The sequence below is a fragment of the Mixophyes fleayi genome, chromosome 2 (genome assembly GCF_038048845.1).
Source record: "Mixophyes fleayi isolate aMixFle1 chromosome 2, aMixFle1.hap1, whole genome shotgun sequence".
NCBI classification, from domain to species: domain Eukaryota; kingdom Metazoa; phylum Chordata; class Amphibia; order Anura; family Limnodynastidae; genus Mixophyes; species Mixophyes fleayi.
The window spans coordinates 137,934,301-137,951,730 of NC_134403.1; positions in this window are offsets into that span (position 1 = coordinate 137,934,301).

Sequence of the window (17,430 nt, forward strand, 5' to 3'; positions counted from 1 at the left end):
TGATCGGGGTCTCCAAAGCATTTGGAGTCACAAGTGATTCACCTCTCCAGGAAGTCTCGCGATTCTCTGGGCTGGTGTCTCATACCGGACCATCTGTGAGTAGGCAAGTCCTTTGCTCTAGTGGAATGGATCGTAGTGACTACGGATGCCATTTTGCAAGGCTGGGGAGTAGTGATTCTCCATCTTCGTCTGCAGGGACTCTGGTTCATCAGGGAGACTCGGTTGCCGATCAATATTCTAGAATTGCGAGCGATGTTGCTAGGCCTTCTAAGAGCTCAATCCTTCCTGCAAGGAAAGCCGGTTCGTCAGCAGTCAGACAACGCCACGGCAGTGGCATACGTGAACCGTCAGGGAGGAACAAGAAGCGCAGGAGCGATGCAGGTAGCGGAACAGATCCTGTCTTGGGCAGAGACCTGGGTTTCAGCTATGTCCGTGGTTTTCATTCCAGGAGTAAAAAACTGGGAGGCAGATTATCTAAGCAGGCATGCAATTCTTCCGGGGGAATGGTCCCTACATCCGTAGGTTTTTCAACAACTGGTTCAAAGATGGGGCCTTGCAGACCTGGATTAAATGGCATCCAGATACAACCATCAGGTACCGAGGTTCTGTGCAAGAACCAAGGACCATCTGGCGGCAGCGGTGGATGTAATGTCAATGAAGTGGGATTTCGGCCTGCGATACCTTTTTCCCCCAATCCCGATAATTCCTTGCGTGCTGCGAAGAGTCAGAGTAGGACGTCATTCGGTAATTCTAGTGGCACCAAATTGGCCAAGGCGAGTTTGGTTTGCGGACATATTACGTATGGCAGTAGGAAGAGGTTGGCCTCTTCCACTCAGACACGATCTTCTCAGTCAAGGTCCCTTTCATTATCAGGACTTAACTCGATTGGCTTTAATGGCATGGCTATTGAGGCCAGTCTCTGGAGATCAAGAGGTTTCTCATTGAGAGTGGTGGATACCCTAACAAAAGCTCGTAAGCCGGTATCTGCTAAGATATATCATAGGGTGTGGAAGATTTACATACTATGGTGTGAAAAGAGGTGTTGTAACCCAGTATTTTTCAGCCTGCCCCATTTTCTAGCCTTTCTCCAGGATGGTCTAGAAACAGGTCTTAGGTTAAGTTCCTTAAAGGTGCAAGTCTCGGCCCTCTCTATTTTCTTCCAGCAACGGTTGGCCTCTCTTCCTCTTTCTTCAAGGAGTGTTGCATATTCAGCCTCCCCATGTCCCTCCGTAGGCTCCGTGGGACTTAAATATAGTCCTTGATGTTCTTCAGCGTCCTCCATTTGATTCTCTACAATTGGCTGACATCAGATATATGACGTGGAAGGTGGTCTTCCTTTTAGCCATCGCTTTTGCTAGAAGGGTGTAGGAGTTAGGAGCCCTGTCCTGTAGGGATCTTTATTTGGTTTTTCATGAGGATAGAGCTGTCCTCAGGACCGTTCCTTCTTTTTTGCCTAAAGAGGTTTCTAGTTTCCATATTAATCAAGACATTGTAGTTCCAGCCTTTTGTGAAGAAATGGCTTCCTCAGGTCATTCTTCTTCTACTCCCTCATCTTCTGGTCTGGATGTAGTTAAGGCTTTAAAGATTTATGTGGAAAGGACTTCCACTTGTCGTAGAACTGATTCTCTTTTCGTACTTTACGATCCTTCAAAGCGAGGATGGCCAGCTACCAAACAAACAATTGCTCGCTGGATTAAATCTGTGATTAGGCATGCTTATATCAGTACAAATCATTCTGTGCTTAGAGTTCTCACGGTGCATTCTATGCGTGCGATGGGGGCGTCCTGGACTGCTCATCATGGAGCTTCTGTGGATCAAGTGTGTAGGGCAGTTATCTGGTCCTCTGTTCATACGTTTACTCGGTTTTACAAGTTTAACAATTTTGCGTCTTCGGACGCCAATTTTGGCAGAAAGGTTTTGCAAACCAGTAGACCAGGTCATTCCCACCCTTAAGGGGCTACTTTAGAAGGTCCCCATTGTAGCAGTGTCCCCCAGAGTGGATGATGGAGAAAAGAGGATTTTTGTACTTACGTTGAATCTCTTTCTCCGAGTCCATCTGGGGGACACTGCGTTCCCTCCCTTTAGCTGTTAGATGTTTAGTTATATTGTTGGGCCCATTTCGTGGACTTTAGTATTACTGAAGTTTGTGGGCTTGCTGAGGGGAGGAGGCAGCAGCAAGTTTAATTATTAACTATTTAAGTGCCAACTCCAACCGCCCTCTGACAACCCCATTGTAGCAGTGTCCCCCAGATGGACTCGGAGAAAGAGATTTAACGTAAGTACAAAAATCCTCTTATTTCTTTTACCAGCCTTCATATATAGCCCACGCAGAACTTATTAGATAGCCTCACAGGTCTCAGGTATGATCAAACCCAGAGCTTGAGTTAAAATTGTGTGCTGTATTTGAGATCATCCAGTGTCCTTCCTGTGGCCAAAAATCTCAGGGTAGCAATCAGTCTCTGCTCTGCAGATATGGGCCTCCTTAAATAGGTGTACTCCTTTTGGATGAGTGGAGTGACAATCTGGAGCACCTCCTGAAATGTGGGGTCATTCATCCTCAGGCAATTCCTGAAGTCATCAGGGTTGTTGTCCCGTATCTCCTGTAACAGGAGCATATGAGAAAATTAGTCTCCTCTGGAACCACTCTTTGGTTCAACAAGTCCGATTTTTCCTCCTTCTTTCCCTCCAGACCTATGCTTGCAGTGTTCTTAACATAACGACAAGCAAAAGGCCAGGAGCCTGTTGTCGATCAATTGTGGCCATTATATTAAAATAAACCGTAGTAAATGTGCAGGTGCGAACAAACGTACACTATACACAGACGTGCTCAAGAATGAATGGCAATTACGTATTTCCTTTTCCGGAATCCTTGTTTGTGGGAGTTTTTTCATGTTCAGGTTCAGCCCTTTATTTAAATTTATTAAGCATATTGCTGCTGGGAGGCCATATATCGGTTCAGTGTGCACAGAGTCACAATCTTTTAAGCCTATGTTATGAAATACAAAAATCACAGCCCGGACGCTAAGTTGTACAAAAATCATTTAAAATGTGTGTGTGCATGAATCGGTCAACTGAACTTTAATCATTGGTAAAATCGTTGTAGTTAACACATTGGTCAGAAATGTCTGTAGTGTGTACCTAGCCTTAAATTCAATTAGACCACCTTTCTTCCCCATTTTAGTTTCTGGTTCTAACAACAACTGAACACCTTCACCATGTCTGTATGTTTTTTTTTTTGCTGCCACATGAAAGGCTGATTAGATATACACTATATATATATATGTATAATATACTGTCATGGCCAAAAGTTTTGAAAATGACACAAGTATTGGTTTTCACAAAGTTTGCTGCTTTAGTGTTTTTAGACCTTTTTGTCAGATGTTGCTATGGTATTCTGAAGTAAAATTACAAGCATTTCAAAAGGCTTTTATTGACAATGACATTAAGTTTATGCAAAGAGTCAATATTTGCAGTGTTAACCCTTCTTTTTGAAGACCTCTGCAATTCGCCCTGGCAAGTTGTCAATCAACTTCTGGGCCACATACTGACAGATTGCCACCCATTCTTGCCTAATCAATGCTTGGAGTTTGTCAGAATTTGTGGGTTTTAGTTTGTCCACCCGCCTCTTGAGGATTGACCACAAGTTCTCAATGGGATTAAGGTTTGGGGAGTTTCCTGGCCATGGACCCAAGTTTTCGATGTTTTGATCCCCGAGCCACTTAGTTATCACTTTTGCCTTATGGCAAGGTGCTCCATCATGCTAGGAAAGGCATTGTTCGTCACCATACTGTTCTTGGATGGTTGGGAGAAGTTGCTCTTGGAGGATGTTTTGATACCATTCTTTATTCATGGCTGTGTTCTTAGGCAAAATTGTGCGTGAGCCCACTCCCTTGGCTGAGAAGCATCCCCACTTATGAATGGTTTTTACTGTTGCCATGACACAAGATTGATGGTAGCGCCTTTTCCTTCTCCGAACAAACGCTATTCCAGATGCCCCAAACAATCTGAAAGGTGATTCATCAGAGAAAATGACTTTCCCCAGTCCTCAACAGTCCAATTCCTGTACCTCTTGCAGGATATCAGTCTGGTCTTGATGTTTTTCCTGGAGAGAAGTGGCTTCTTTGCTGACCTTCTTGACACCAGGCCATCCTCCAAAAGTCTTCACCTCACTCTGCGTGCAGATGCACTTACACCTGCCTGCTGCCATTCCTGAGCAAGCTCTGCACTGGTGGTGTCCCGATCCCGTAGCTGAATCAACATTAGGAGACGGTCCTGACGCTTGCTGGATGCTCTTGGGTGCCCTGAAGTCTTCTTTATAACTTTTGAACATCTCTCCTTGAAGTTCTTGATGATCCAATAAATAGGTGCAATCTTACTAACAGCAATATCCTTGCCTGTGAAGCCCTTTTTGTGCAACGCAATGATGACTACATGTGTTTCCTTGCAGATAACCATGGTGAACAGAGGATGAACAATAATTTCAAGCCCACCCTCCTTTTAAAGCGTCTAGTCTGTTATTCTAACTAAATCAGCATGACAGAGTAATCTCCAGCTTTGTCCTCATCAACACTCTCACCTGTATTAACAAGAGAATCACTGACTAGATGTCAACTGGTCCTTTTGTGGCAGGGCTGAAATGCACTAGAAATGTTGTTTTTGGGATAAAATTTATTGTCATGGCAAAGAGGGACTTTGAAATTAATTGCAATTCATGTGATCACTCTTCATGACATTCTAGAGTATATGCAAATAAAAACTGAGGGAACAGATTTTTTCGAAAAATAATAAATGTGTCATTCTCAAAACTTTTGGTCATGATTGTACAGTGTCAGCCAAAGAAATTGACACACTTCTACTTTTTTTCAAATAATTAAAATTTTTGTTTAAACTGGGGAAATTAACAAATGTTTGGTCTTCACAATTTTGTTTCTGTTAATATACAGAAACTTTGTTTTTCATTCTGAATTTAATACTGTATATCCTTTTAAACCAGAAAATGAAAAGAAATTACAATGACAAAATTATTGACACCCTAAACTTAACATTTGGCAGCACAGCTTTTAGTCAAAATACTGCAACCAACTGCTTCCAATAGCCATGGATGAGCTTCCTGCACCTCTATACTGGCTGTTTGATTCACTCTTCTTGCACAAACTGCTCCAGTTCTCCCAGATTTGAAGGGTGCCTTCTACCAACTGTTATTTTCAGATCCGTTCACAGGTATTCTGTAAAATTTAGATCTGGACTCATGCTGACTACTTCAGTAGGGTCCAGAATCTTGAATCATTCCTGTGTGCATTTGGTGTCATTGTGCTGCTGTAAAACCCATGACTTTTGACAGAGGCCCAACTTTCTGACACTGGGTTACACTCTAAAATGACCTGGTAATTTCCAGATTTCATGATGATACTTTCAAGGCATGCAGTGCCTGTTTCAGCACAGCAACTCCAAAACATCACTGAACCTCTTCAATGTTTGGCTGTAATATAGGTGTTCTTTTCATTTTATTTTCTGCAAACACAGGGATGATGTGCTTTACCAAAAAGCTCTAATTCAGTCTAATATCTCCACAGGATATTCTCCCAGAATGAATTTGGCTAGGGGACCGGTGCCAGTTGAAAAAATCATACCTTGTGCCTGAAGGTCTGCTTGAAACTGTTTGCCAGTCAATCAAGGTGCTTTCTCCACCATTTGAACAATCCCATTCTGCAATATTTGATAAAATTTTCTCTTTTCAGGGAGGTAGTCCACAGTCCATTGGGTTTTAAATTTTCTAATAAAGTACTTATGGTAGAAATGGAAACATCAATTTCTCTGGAGATTGTTAGCCTTGCAATAGTCCATCTTTGGCTATAATCTTCTGTCATGCCTCCCCAGACATTTATCTAGCTTTCTTTCTTTACTCCACACAAAACAGGAGAATTAGTCATTCTCTCTATCCAGGTTCATCTAATTAGTGATTTTTATATTGCAGGCACTTGCTATCCACCACAGGCGAGTTCAGTTCCAAAGTAAAGGAGAATCACTTGCTTGAAATCTAATTATTTCTAGCTACTTCTAAAAACTGGGTCTGACAAAATAAAATTTTAAAATTGTCAGACCCATTTAAGGATTTCTTAGTTAATAATAGTAAATGTTTCTGCTTATTTGTGCTTTATTCCATTGGTAACCAAAGAAATACATATGTGGATACCAATTTAATTTTTTAAAATTCATAACTTGAAGAAATAGTGCATTATTAGAAGCAAATATTATATTTGCCCCCACTGTATATATAATATATGCATATGTGTATGTTCTACCTAGATAAACAGTCCCCCAAAATATATAATTGTATTAATTGTATAAAAAAAGACATATAAAACCAGAAACCGGCTGATCACCTCTCTTTTAATTATACAAAGTAATTTGAATGGAATTTAAGAGCACTTCTACACACAATGCAATGCAAGTTGTTGGAACAATTGTATAAGAATTAGCAGATATAAAGTGCTAGTGCCAACCTAATCTAGTCGCAACAATATCTAAATATAAACTAACTGTAACAATCATGATGTATATTACTATGAAAAATAAAAATAATAATTGCAAATGACTGTAAGTAACGTGAAAATACACTTTTATTATTGTTTATATATAAGGCACCACAGCGCTCTACAGTACCAAACAGTAGGTGGATCCTGCTTATGAGAGTTTACAATATAGTAGGAAAAAGACACAGGTGAGACTAGGGACAGTTGGATTCAGAGTGGAGATTGAGACTGCAACATGGATGTACCAGTATTGGTGGGAATGGAGTAGACTCTAGTAAAGAGGTGAGTTTCCAGAGAGCTTATAAGTATGTGAAGGCTGGAGGAGAGTTTAATCAGGCGTGGCAAGGAATTAAATAGGTGTGTACTAGCATTGGAAAGGGCCTGTAAGTGGGGGTGAAGGGTGGTCTTCAGAGAAAAGATGAGGCTCGGTTCAGAGGTAGATCGAAGAATGTGTGGCGTAGAGTATTTTGAGATGCAGTTTGAGATGTATGAACGGACTGTGTTGTTGAGGGATTTGTAGGGGAAGGTGAGTAGTTTACATTGGATTTTAATGGAAGTAGGAAAATAGTGTAAGGATTTGCAGAGTAGTGCATAGGATATGAAGCAGTGAAAGAAGAAGGTTAGTCTTGCCATAAAGATGGATTGAAGTGACAATAGAGGTATGAGCTAAATGCCAGGTAGGAGGAGGTTTTAGAAGTCAAGGTGGGAAATGATAAGAGAATGGATAAGGGATTTGGTTACATCTCAGGTAAGAAAAGGGTGTATTCTAGCAATATTTTAAAGTTGGAGGATACAGGATTGTAAGAGAGATTGGGTGTGAAAAGTAAAGGAAAGAGGAGTGTCAGGATTGATACCAAAGCAGCAGGTTTGGAGGCTGCGGAAATTGTGGTGTTGACAGTGGGGGAGATTTAAAGGGAGGTAATGACTCTGAAGAGGGAAGATGATAAGCTCTGATTTGGACATGTTGAGTTTTAGGTAGCGTTGGGACATCCATGAGGATATAGCAGAGAGGCAATTGGTCACACGGGATAGTAGAGAAGGTAAAAGGTCAGGGGAGGAGAGGTAGACTTGGGTGTGGAAGTAGTACTGGATGCAGTTTATCTCTGTGCGCTAGTCTCTATAGTTTCGCTATTTTGGATTTTAAAATTTTTTGTTTGTATTCTGCCTGCCTCAACCTTTGTATTGCATTTAGAACTTGCACAAATTCTGCCTGCCTTGATCTTTGGACTGTATTTTGGGCTATGCTAGAACTCAGCCTGCCCTGACTTTGATTTGGATTTGACTTCTGTTGTGCACTATTCCTCCTGAACTTTTGCTGACACTGGTGCTTGATCTCCTTGGGCCACCCCATGTCATGTCAAGCAGGTTCTGCAGGTCTTAGAGTTGGCAAAGCATTATCGTAAAAGTGGCATGTAGTTCCTTTGTTCCAGAGGTGATGCTGTTTTGGAATTTGTGTACTTTACCTGGTTTTATATTCATACCTTGAACTGCGTATTGCTTGTCATTATTTATTACTTTGTACAGACAGTCCTCTGGACTCCACCCTTATCAAGCCTTTGTTCCAGTGTCTAACCAGTTTGTATTCTGGTGACTTGCATCCCATCAGGTTCCTGATCCTGGCTGCTTCCTGTCTGATTTCAGCTTTATTTGGTGTCTGTGATTTCACAGGACTGTTATACCATAGCACCGCAAGCTTTGCATCTGTGTCGTTACCCTTGCAGCACCTGCTGTATTCAAGTAAACCTGATTCTCATCTTTATGCAAGTTGTTATTCTGTGAGCCTTTATATTATTACTTCATGTTTTGAGTTTACCTGCAATTCTGTGACTTTGGCTCCTGTGTTATTGTGGCTCTGCTAAAATTTTGTTCCATATCCAACACTGTTTAATGTTCAATAATGTTTGCTGTGTTTTACTCTCCAGCTCCACTAAGCTGCCAGCACATGTGTTCAACATAATACACTTAATTGTTATTTCACCTACTTTTGACTCCTCTTCCAAATGTTCAGTTGAATACACAGTCATTTATATCAATTAATAGGATTAATGTGCTCTTTCATCCACAAAATATCTGTCTGCTTCCATTTTTACTAGTGAATGAGTTATCCTAAAATCAATTTCTTAATTCATGTTAAGTCTTTTACATTAGAGCAGAGCCGTAACGCATGTGAAAGCAGGAAGTTCGGCATTTGGAACGCATTTGCGTTCCAAATGCCAAACTTCCTGTTGTTGGAACGCACATGCGTTTCACTGCATTGCCGGGAATGGATTGTTGCTTGTAGGGGAGCTGAATTAGAGCGGCGATTCCTCTGGGCACGGAGGCAGGTATCGGGCTGTGGGTGATGAACTAATGGTCCCTTTAAAATATGTAATTGATCAAAAAGGAGTGGTGTGTGATTTGTCCAGAGACGTTTATCAGTCCACCCACGATGGCCCCTGTGAGTCAACAATGGTTCTTGATTCGCATTGACTGCAATTGAAACAAGTTAAAGATGACATTTTATGAGGTTCTGAAGGACTTTTTTCATTTGCACTAAGGGACTAGAAATTCTAGCGCAACGCAGAGTTGTAAGTAGATAAAGAAGAGTAGTCTCAATTGTGGTATATATTGGAACATATATTGTAATAGGTCCCCAATTACCCCTTACATAATGTAACACATGTATGATCCCTACTGTATCTAGTAAACCACGTCATTTATAGAAAAACATCTACCAATTATTACCATATATATATATATATATATATATATATATATATATATATATATATATATATATATATTATAATATACGAATTCTTTCAGTAAAGTGCTAGCCACACCCACATTAGGTTGACCACACCCACTTGTCAAATGCCACTCCCACTTAGATGGGGGGCGCCGGTGCCCAGTCTCGCCCCAGGGCACCAAAATGTCTAGTTACGGCACTGCATTAGAGAATTAAGTGAGCACACATTCAGAAAATCAGTGTCAAATATGGTAGCAGACAAATATCGCCCATATATAAAAATGACCACATTCACATTGCCTGCTTTTAACCCCTTTTCTCGCTGTGGTCTTCACGGATCTATCCCGGGTAATTCATCTGTTAATTGGGATTTTTTTATTTACAGTAATGTTGACACGTTACCTCTGTGGCATGTCGTCAGAACCACTTTGGAAACATAACCACAGCACAACCATTCAGTCACATGTGAGAACAATCTGATTTCTATTTGCAATTTATTCAAACATTAACTGCCTACACACTCACAGTATACCGGACAAACCTATGAAGACTTGTATTATCCTTTGTTCATATAGTGCCAATATATTTTGCAGTGCTGTATAATCAGGTAACTTTTATTCAGGCTCATCAGTACCTGCTGTTGGAGTTTACAGTATAATTTTCCACATACACACATGGCCTGAGTCATTAAGGAGAGCAAAGTAAAAAAAGGAGTACGTTTGCTGCTGGACAAACCATGTTACAATGCAAGGGGTGCAAATTAGCTTATTATTTTGCACTTAAGTTAAATACTGGTTGTTTTTTCATGTTGCACACAAATACTTGATAGATTTATTTTTGTACTGAAATTTAAAAGTGATCTAGGACATGTTCTACCCCAACTATAAGTATGCCCCCACATTTTAAATTTACCTCCTCCTCCAATGCAACGTGGTTTTGCCCAGGAGCAAAGTTATTCCTTTATTACGCTTTACTCTCCTTAATGACTCTCCTTAATGACACAACAGTGAGGCCAATTTTGTTACAAATCAAATAACTACCAGCTTGTCTTTTTTTTGTAGAAAAGTGGAAAACCGAAAGGAAATGCACTCAAGCATCCTGTGTCAGACTTCAACCAAAGCCTTAGGGCTATGTAGCAATAATTCTAAGCATGGTGCCATTGTGCTGCCCAATTCTACAACTAAAAGGGCACTGAGCTGGTAAAAGGATACAAACTGGGAGAGGTCTAGAAATGTTGGAGGAATAAGTGGATTTTTATCTCCTTAATGCCCAGTTTCATATATAGATGTGTAAAGTCACAGGGAATTATTTAATTTCATAGTCTATACAATTAAATTTTTATATTTTTTAAGGGACAAGGTGCTTTCTTTTTGTTGCATAATGAGGAAAATCCCCCAGATTCCACGATTCTTTTCTTTACACAAGCTCTGATGTAGTTATAGGGTCAGGAACAATAATGTTCATCATTAATTTGTGTAGGGTTTATCAATGTAAAATATGCCATATCTGTGTAGGGTTTTTTAAGTGACAGTAAGGAGAGATGGGGCTGTTTATGGGTTTAGGCATTAGTCATTTTGTGTGGCATCTATGTAGTTTTCTATGAGTGCATGAAAATTTGTCAGGGTCACAGTGAGTAAGCGACCCATTCCTGATGTGCTGGGGAGTGAGTAGAAGGGATATAGGATTTTTTTTTGTTGGCTTGTGATTTAAAAAGGGCTGTGGTGTTGGAGCAAGAGTAATATGTATGTCACATTTTGTCTTTGGCAGCAGAAAGCCTAGAATCACCCTTGGTTCTAGTGTACAGTGAGTATCATCTGCAGGATGCAGTCAAAGACACTGTTTTGGCAGACTATGTCCGCATAAACGTTTTTAGGCTGTTTGGAGGCATCTTAAATTAAAACACATGTGAATGCAAAAGCTGATGAAAACATGCAAAAATGATAAAAACATTTTCAAGGGTTTTTATAAACAAAATGCATGTAGGTATGCACTTCCATGTGGACCTAGCCTGTGGGAAAGGTAAAACTCTGCTCTGCAATCAATGTTTGTTTTTTTGTTTTAGTTCAATGTAGTAAATGAACAATAGCTACTACTATAATTTGGTCGGTATATAATAACGTGAGATAGAAATTACAGTGGTCGACTTCACTTGACCAATAAGATTTTTTTTGTATTGTGCACTTCTCTGCCTTTGTGCATTCCAATATGTAGACAAGCAAACATGTAGATTAACAATGGGTGATCAGGATGCTGCTGTATAGTAATAATATTCAGTGAAAAGAAGACAGATTCCCAGAAGTGCTCAGCTTTACAGGTGAGGTTTCCTTACAGTTTAAAGACCGTGACCTTGACCTGTGGGCATTAGTGGCGCTATATAAATAACTGATGATGATGATGGAGTAGTTGGATATCTAGAGCTAAAGAGAAGGTATGGTTAATGTATAACTTTCCCTCATTTGAATATGAAAGATCTGTGATTGGGAGGAGAGAAGATGATGCAGAGAAGCGGAAGATTGATTAAAATATAATTTACTTTCATGCATGTGAGAGGTATTTATGTGGAGTAGAAGAATGGCATCAACTTATATTGTTAAAATTGTAAAATTAGAGTACAATAACTCCAGGCTGTCAATGTTCTGACAATGGCTAAACAGATAGGAATTGACAGATTTGTTCACTACCTTTGTCAATCAAATAACCATTAACAGTACCCCCAAGGCTTCACATTTCTCCTGCACTTGTCAGTGGATAACCAGGGACAATCCCCAACTGCAACTTTATTGCATTAAATTATTTCTGATAGTGTTTACTGCACAAATGTAATATTTGTTAAAATATTGGCGCTGAGCCGTAACTAGACATTTTAGTGCCCTCGGCGAGATAGTATACCGGCGTCCTCCATACGTTTTGTTGTGACGTTTTCCACCGCCCAAGGGTGGTGGCCAACCTACTGTGGGGGTATGGCTAGTGGTTTATTAATACTAGACCACACTCAAACCTCCTACCTCCCCATTCATCATGCTGTGGCCTCTTAATAATCTTTATGTAATTAGTCTCTGTGGAATCACATTACTTTCAATGCAGCAACAAACAGCACCGCTCCATGAAAAGTCTGCACCACTTAGGATTTTGTAAAATACTTGTATCTATAGAAAACTCAGTACAAACAACACACACACACATACACTATATATATATATTTATATATATACACACACATAAACTGGACTATCCTGTCTTTTTTTATATTCCATGTGCATATTATATCAGCTCCTCATGGACACCATATAGTAAAATGTGTCTCTGTTTTGTCTAATATAATACTAATATAATATAATAATACTGCAGATGATTACTGTATAAGAATGTGTGTGTACACGTTGTTACCATTTCATTTTATATGACTTTTAATAAATTAGTCTATTATTGGATTTTGTTATTTAAACAATTTTTTCTCATAAAAAAAGTGTTGCTTGTTTGTTTTGTTTGGATATAGCCACCATCTTTTTATATTGTACATAAAAGGGGAAGGGTCACTGGTCTTGTTTCTTAAAGTCTGCAACCCACAGCCTCCTCAGTAATCCCCCCAGCGCTCCGATCTCCCCAGGTGTGAAGGTGAATGGTCACTGGCCTTTTGTTCCTGCAATTTTGCCACCCACCTCAGGTATCTCTGCCCTGTCCCCCAGCACCTCTCTCACCCCCTCCCCCAACCACCAACAACTCTCCCTCTCCGCTCCGGAGTAATTTACCTTCTCAGTTTCTCTTCTTGCGTATGCTTCTTCTTGTCTGCTTCTGTTTATTCTTTATTTCTTTCTACTTTCGCTTGCCTTTGTCTTCTTTCTGGCTCCTCTCTGCTCCTCTCGGTCCACTGACAGCGTCGTGACGTAAGCGACGCTGCAGAGAGCAGATGTCAGAGAGCCAGCGGCCCAACGCCATTTCTATTTTTACTGTGGAGCGGTGCTGCCCTGTGGAATGCCACAGGGCAGCACCGCTCCGCAGGAAAAATAGAAATGTCGTCGGGCAGCACCACTCCGCAGGCAAGCGCTGTATACCATACATCACTTCTATAACTACATTGAGGAGCTGAAGATGCTTGGGCATATAGCGGGCAGCAAGTGCGCCCCCTAGAGCTTGCGCCCTGGGCGGTCGCACCGTCCGCTCTGCCCTCGTTACGGCCCTGTATTGGCGCAACATGATCAAGCTGATGATATATCCATCCACCATTATTCCACTGTTAGTCAAGTCTTTGATGAAGCTCCATATGTCAGTTTTCTATATATTTAAGTGAAACATTACTACAGATAAACAAACTGCACGTAGTTTTGTATACATCACTGCATATCAAACCATACATAAATCACTATGATTTATAGTTACTCTTTATTTTTTTAAGTTAAGTGTTTCTTCAGGAGAATATATAGTTAAAATAAAAGTTGATTTGTAACATTTACATAATACTGTACAGTATAAAAGATTATGTATTTTGAAAATTAAAACATTTTGAGATCTGTAGAAATGCACATGCAGCTTTTTAAGTTCGAACATCTCACTTCTTGGCTCCAGTAGTGATTCTGCTGCTATTGACACTGCTATGGTAATGTCTGACGTATATAATACTTCTAAAGGTTATGTTTAAACATACTTGCCAACTTTGGCCACTTGCTGTCCGGGAGATCGGTGGGGAAGGTGGGCATGTGGGGCCGGGACTCAATGATTCATGTCATTGGCCCCACCCCCTACACTGACATAACAATGTATAGCCTATTACAGCAGGGGGCAGGACCACGATGATGTGCAAATCATAAGCCCAGCCCACTGCCGCTTAGCTTGATGAAGGGCCAGCAACCGAGAGGTTTGCCTGCTCTCCCGGGAGTGCGGGAGGACTCCCAGAAATTCGGGAGTCTCCCTGACATTCCGGGAGAGTAGGCAACTATGTGTTTAAACATAAAATTTATATAATACAGTTTTGATGGCAGATTTCCTTAAACGTTTGCATCTACATGTATAGACCTGTATAGATCATATTTCCACAATTTGACGACAGATTACATGGGCATGTTAACTGGGAACATAGTTCACTTTGCTCAACTAATTTGTCTATAACCATTCCAAATGCTTATATTTGTAAATTTAGTGTACATTTCTATATTCATGTTCCTTAATTAAATTTAATAGCGGATTTATAATGGGATTGTATGATAAATTAAACAACCTATAGAAAAACCTTAACATTGATTATCATTGAAACTAGTTTCCAGTTGGGGTATGCAGTGCCCCACCAGTAAATCCCATTCAAGCAACCCACTGCACAGTGAAAAGAGATTTTTCTTTTAGATCACTGCACAGCCTCCACACACATCAATATATATATATATATATATATATATATATATATATATATATATATATATTTATAGATAGGTACATGTACACACACACACACACACACACACACACACACACACACACTCATGTATACACATACACATGTGTGTGTGTGTGTGTGTGTTTATATATACAAATATATATATATATATATATATATATATATATATATATATATATATATATATATATTGATACAAACAACAGATACCACATAAGAGGGGGCGCGTAACCCTATTCTGTATGCAGCCACTTGGCGGGATTAATACACCCAAAGTCCAATGTACAGGAGGCAGCCAGTTCCAAAACAGATGGTAAGTCTGAAAAATCTATAAAGTAATAAAGGAAACACGGCGCCACATAGTGTATTACCACAATATTAATACGTAATATAGTGAGAGAAGATAAGGTGTGATAAGTCAGACGCACACTCAAGACTTGTTACAACTCTCCAATATGAAGGATAGAACCGAAAAGGTGATTAGAGTTACACACACGTGACAGCACACTGTATCCAATGCCACAAATGAAATCACCAATAACCATATATCTGCGTACCAGATAGTAGAACTAGAAGGTATAAGTATCTGTTGAAATGGTGTCTCCAAAGCTGTACAGATGTTACCAGTAACGTCACTCATCCAAATGAATTATCTTGTTAGGACTGGAACCTCAGCATCATAGGAGCAATAAAAAAACTCATATAGTGTAATACTGTAAAAATCAGATTTTACTAATAAGCAGTAAGTATCACACTTACATAAAAACACAAGGTAAAAAGCATATAATGGTATCTTTTGGTACTCATCTGGGATGCATTCAGAGATATATAGATAGATTTCAATCAATTATAGATGAATCTCCACAGCGCTCCCGCCATGCTATTACCACGATATCCAAATGATAATAAAAGTCCTCAGACACTCCTTAACGCGTTTCGTCTGTTAAATGTTCATACTTCATCAGGAGGCGAAAATTTAATGAATTGAATGTTTTTATGTAAGTGTGATACTTACTGCTTATTAGTAAAATCTGATTTTTACAGTATTACACTATATGAGTTTTTTTATTGCTCCTATGATGCTGAGGTTCCAGTCCTAACGAGATAATTCATTTGGATGAGTGACGTTACTGGTAACATCTGTACAGCTTTGGAGACACCATTTCAACAGATACTTATACCTTCTAGTTCTACTATCTGGTACGCAGATATATGGTTATTGGTGATTTCATTTGTGGCATTGGATACAGTGTGCTGTCACGTGTGTGTAACTCTAATCACCTTTTCGGTTCTATCCTTCATATTGGAGAGTTGTAACAAGTCTTGAGTGTGCGTCTGACTTATCACACCTTATCTTCTCTCACTATATTACGTATTAATATTGTGGTAATACACTATGTGGCGCCGTGTTTCCTTTATTCCTTTATATATATATATATATATATGTATAAAAATGTGAAAAGACAACGGCGCTCAGTGCAAACACCAATGATCACGTGTTCAAAAACTGTGCTCAAGTATTATAAATCACATACAGTAGGCTACTTCCCTTTAAAATATCAGCTTGCAGATGTACAACCTAGATACACAAAAAAAAAGAAGCGCCAAAACATAGTGTGATATTGCCAAAAACAGAGCAGTGATCAGGATAATTGTCAAATTAGCCTCGTACCAAATGTAAGAAGTAAATTCGCTTATCTGAGAGAATATCCCTCTGCGGTCCCCAAATCCTTCTAGTGCAGATTAAGGAACTCCAAACTAGAACTCAGAGAACAGCAAACAATAGTGTAGACTTTGATAAAGTCTAATAGACGAAACGCATCAAGGGATTTTTGATGTGTATCTGATCCAATCTGTCGGCTGAACACGCACTGTCGCCTGTCACCAGAGGGGCTAAGGAACTATTATCTCCTGTTTGTCTATCGGTGCAAAGGAGCCAAGATCACCAGTGGATGCCGAGATCTATATTGGACAGTGGATGATCCCAGTGCACAGATAAGCTTGATTTGATTATATTCAATGTATGGGCATTGATTTGTTGTATATGGATACATCCTTATGATTAAATTTTATATGTTATTTTTACTTCTGTTGTGAACGCACTACACTATTGTTTGCTATTCTCTATCTGAGTTCTAGTTTGGAGTTCCTTAATCTGCACTAGAAGGATTTGGGGACCGCAGAGGGATATTCTCTCAGATAAGCGAATTTACTTCTTACATTTGGTACGAGGCTAATTTGACAATTATCCTGATCACTGCTCTGTTTTTGGCAATATCACACTATGTTTTGGCGCTTCTTTTTCTCTTTTGTATATATATATATATATATATATATATATGTATATGTGCGTGTGTATGTGTCTATATTGGAATTATTGTTTCCCTTATATTAAACATGCTATACAGGTCTGCTTAGGCATGGCATCCCATGGTGTGTCCAATGTGGCTACTCTGAGTCGGGTTAGAAGACTTATGTAAATATGAAATGTTACGTGCCTATGGAAATTCTAATCTCACCATGCATTATCATTTCATGTATTAATATTTTTCTGTGATGTGGAATTTTTGTTGTACAAAGAGTCCATCTCTTGACTGCTGTTGATTGAGAGACCATTTCTTTCTAGGGATAATTAAGTGGATTAGGTGAATAATTTTGTAATTTCTCTTATACATCAGTAAATACAGCAATATAAACTGAACTCATTTAGATTATTTTATTATTTGAAAGTATTGAATTTGTGTTATTGCCTTTAGTCATATTCCATGCTGGTACAAATGATT